Raw genomic sequence first — 4,754 nt, 5'->3', positions numbered from 1 at the left:
TTTTTCTTTACTACTGAACTTTATTTTTCTACATACTTTTTTTTCTCTGTAATGACTTAGGATCATTACTATGTATTCAACCAGGGTTAATCAATATTTAGCCACAATATGTATGTCAGAAAACAGCTTCCACCTACAAAGAATTACAAGACAGGAAACTCGGGGTTCAGATGCTTGAGAAATTGTATGTGGACATGGCCTTGCAAAAAGAACTTAGGTGCGTTCTCCATGAGAAACTGGATACAACAACAACAACAACAAAGCCTTTAGTCCCAAACAAGTTGGGGTAGGCTAGAGGTGAAACCCATAAGATCTCGCAACCAACTCATGGCTCTGGCACATGGATAGCAAGCTTCCACGCACCCATGTCCATAGCTAGCTCTTTGTCGATACTCCAATCCTTCAGGTCTCTCTTAACGGACTCCTCCCGTGTTAAAATCGGTCGACCCCGCCCTCTCTTGACATTCTCCGCACGCTTTAGCCGTCCGCTATGCACTGGAGCTTCTGGAGGCCTGCGCTGAATATGCCCAAACCATCTCAAACGATGTTGGACAAGCTTCTCCTCAATTGGTGCTACCCCAACTCTATCTCGTATATCATCATTCCGGATTCGATCCTTCCTCGTGTGGCCACACATCCATCTCAACATACGCATCTCCGCCACACCTAACTGTTGAACATGTCGCCTTTTAGTCGGCCAACACTCCGCGCCATACAACATTGCGGGTCGAACCGCCGTCCTGTAGAACTTGCCTTTTAGCTTTTGTGGCACTCTCTTGTCACAGAGAATGCCAGAAGCTTGGCGCCACTTCATCCATTCGGCTTTGATTCGATGGTTCACATCTTCATCAATACCCCCATCCTCCTGCAACATTGACCCCAAATACCGAAAGGTGTCCTTCCGAGGTACCACCTGGCCATCAAGGCTAACCTCCTCCTCCTCACAGCTAGTAGTACTGAAACCGCACATCATGTACTCGGTTTTAGTTCTACTAAGCCTAAACCCTTTCGATTCCAAGGTTTGTCTCCATAACTCTAACTTCCTATTTACCCCCGTCCGACTATCGTCAACTAGCACCACATCATCCGCAAAGAGCATACACCATGGGATATCTCCTTGTATACCCCTTGTGACCTCATCCATCACCAATGCAAAAAGATAAGGGCTCAAAGCTGACCCTTGATGCAGTCCTATCTTAATCGGGAAGTCATCGGTGTCGACATCACTTGTTCGAACACTTGTCACAACATTATTGTACATGTCCTTGATGAGGGTAATGTACTTTGCTGGGACTTTGTGTTTCTCCAAGGCCCACCACATGACATTCCGCGGTATCTTATCATAGGCCTTCTCCAAGTCAATGAACACCATATGCAAGTCCTTCTTATGCTCCCTATATCTCTCCATAAGTTGTCGTACCAAGAAAATGGCTTCCATGGTCGACCTCCCAGGCATGAAACCAAACTGATTTTTGGTCACGCTTGTCATTCTTCTTAAGCGGTGCTCAATGACTCTCTCCCATAGCTTCATTGTATGGCTCATCAGCTTAATTCCACGGTAATTAGTACAACTCTGAACATCCCCCTTGTTCTTGAAGATTGGTACTAATATACTCCGTCTCCATTCTTCTGGCATCTTGTTTGCCCGAAAAATGAGGTTGAAAAGCTTGGTTAGCCATACTATCGCTATGTCCCCGAGACCTTTCACACCTCAATGGGGATACAATCAGGGCCCATCGCCTTGCCTCCTTTCATCCTTTTTAAAGCCTCCTTCACCTCAGACTCCTGGATGCGCCGCACAAAACGCATGCTGGTCTCATCAAAGGAGTCATTCAGTTCAATGGTAGAACTCTCATTCTCCCCATTGAACAGCTTGTCGAAGTACTCCCGCCATCTATGCTTAATCTCTTCGTCCTTCACCAAGAGTTGGCCTGCTCCGTCCTTGATGCATTTGACTTGGCCAATATCCCTCGTCTTCCTCTCCCGGATCTTAGCCATCTTATAGATGTCCCTTTCACCTTCCTTCGTGCCTAACCGTTGGTAGAGGTCCTCATATGCCCGACCCCTTGCTTCACCAACAGCTCGCTTTGCGGCCTTCTTCGCCATCTTGTACTTCTCTATGTTGTCTGCACTCCTATCCAGGTATAGGCGTCTGAAGCAATCTTTTTTCTCTTTAAGCGCCTTCTGGACATCATCATTCCACCACCAGGCATCGTTATCTTCGCTTCTCCTTCCCCTGGACACTCCAAACTCCTCCGAGGCCACCTTACGAATGCAAGTCACCATCTTCATCCACACATTGTCCGCATCCCCTCCTTCCTCCCAAGGGCCCTCCTTAAATACCCTCTCCTTGAACACCTGAGCTACCTCCCCCTTGAGCTTCCACCACTTCGTTCTAGCGACCTTGGCACGCTTATCCCGCTGGACACGAATCCGAAAGCGGAAGTCAGCAACCACTAGCTTATGCTGGTGTACAACACTCTCCCCAGGTATCACCTTACAGTCTAGGCACGCACGCCTATCTTCTCTTCTCGAGAGGATGAAATCAATCTGGCTAGAGTGTTGGCCACTACTAAAAGTCACCAGATGTGATTCTCTCTTTCTAAAGAGGGTGTTAGCTACAATCATGTTGTAGGCTAGAGCAAAGCTTAAGACATCTTCTCCTTCTTGATTCCTGATGCCATAGCCAAAGCCCCCATGCGCCCCTTCAAAACCTGTGTTAGATGTACCCACGTGGCCATTGAGGTCTCCTCCTATGAAGAGCTTCTCACCAATCGGTACACTCCTAACCATGTCTTCCAAGCCTTCCCAGAACTCCCTCTTGGTGTTCTCATTGTGGCCTACTTGCGGGGCATATGCGCTGATAACATTGAGAACCAAGTCCTCAGCTACTAGCTTGACCAGGATAATCCGGTCCCCACGTCTCCTGACGTCTACCACTCCATACTTGAGGCTCTTGTTGATCAAGATGCCTACGCCATTTCTGTTTGCAGCCGTCCCCGTGTACCACAGCTTGAAGCCGGTATCCTCCACCTCCTTCGCCTTCTGTCCTCTCCATTTGGTTTCTTGGACGCAAAGGATATCAACACCTCTCCTCACTGTTGCATCAACTAGCTCCCGAAGCTTCCCTGTCAGAGACCCTACGTTCCAGCTACCTAAGCGAATCCTCCTAGGCTCGGCTAGCTTCCTTACCCTTCGCACTCGTCGAGTCAAATGCGAAGACCCTTGCTCATTTTCCACTACATCCGGGCGCCGATGTAGCGCGCCACTAAGGATGCGACGACCCGATCCTCGCTCACTTGCCACCGTATCCGGATCAAGATACGGCGCGCCACTTGGGGGGTGACGGCCCGGCCCTTGCCCATTTTCCACCACACCCGGGTTCCGATGTGGCGCGTCGCTGAGAGGGTTACGCCCCAACGAAAATCTTTTGGGTTTCATCTCCATAAGAGTGGCTGAGTTTTTACGTTGGCTCGCCAAGCCTATCACAACCCTCCTCCTTTACCCGGGCTTGGGACCGGCTATGTTGAGATAACATAGGCGGAGTTCCATGAGAAACTGGATATATTTTTAAAAAAAATTTAGGTCAGGTCTATATACTATCTTTGGTAACTGAACCATGGCTGTTATGCTTATATTGAAAATAATTTGAATTTTACAAGGCAGTGGAGCCAGTTCATATTTTGTGAGCAACCAAAGTGCAAGCAGCCTAAATTAGTAATCTTCGAATAAACTGGCTTATGAAATTTTGATGGTTTTGTCAATAGTACAATAGCACTGGACATTCTGCTGTTTCTTATATTTAGAATTTGCCCTGACCTGATTTTACTACTGTGGCATGCAGAAACCTTGATGCAAAAGGAAGCTCGATGAAGAACATATATAAGATTTCTTATTTTCATGATTAGCAAAGTTATTGCAGACTGCTTGTTTGTTGTCTGATAAAACACATCTCTGAAAATTCGATAGACCCTTTGATCGAGTTTACATCTGTTATCCTGTCTGTTCCAAATTTGATTTAGGTCTATAGGCAAGGGCTAAACTGAATCATGCTACTACACAAGGGCTAAACTAAACCATACTACTACTTCCTACATGCCCAATTACTGATGATAGGAACTAACAGTCGGGCTGGCGATGTTCCCATGCATGGTCGCGCTATGTTAATTAGTGTGTGCTGGCCATAACATGTTACTATTATTTTTCCGGAGAGGAGCGAGGGCCTGGCGAAGCACGTGGACCAGTTATCGTTACGGTGGATGTTGCACGACGCGCGCGCTTCGGTCTAATTAGCGTGTACGCTAAGAAATAAAGTGCGCATACTTAATTTAGCATGTCTAAACACTTTCTTTGACTGCTGAATTTAGAACTGCTGCTTGGTATGCACTATTAATTTTCATACTGATAGGCTTAACCAAATGTTGTATCAATTGGGTAAAGTACTCCATTGCACTTCCAGGCAAACTTCAGCAATTAGTCAGAATCCAGTGTCACCCATGATTGGTATTATGGGTATCCATTAGTACTACCAACATACTGTAGCCAGGTACAATCAGTACGGACATGCACTAATCAGCATCATCTCTGCATCCTAATTATGCAGTGAACTTGCCGCTGATCAATTACAGTTTTGAAACAATGCTGAAACTCTCACACTTTTTCTTGGCAGAAAACAGCTTACAGAACATAGCCAATAATTTTTTTGTATGAATCCGAGCTTACTAATTTATTTGTCTGGAGATAAATTGGTTGTA

Source organism: Triticum dicoccoides, chromosome 6A (genome assembly GCF_002162155.2).
Source record: "Triticum dicoccoides isolate Atlit2015 ecotype Zavitan chromosome 6A, WEW_v2.0, whole genome shotgun sequence".
Taxonomy (NCBI): Eukaryota; Viridiplantae; Streptophyta; class Magnoliopsida; order Poales; family Poaceae; genus Triticum; species Triticum dicoccoides.
Note: the sequence above shows the minus strand (reverse complement) of the source record.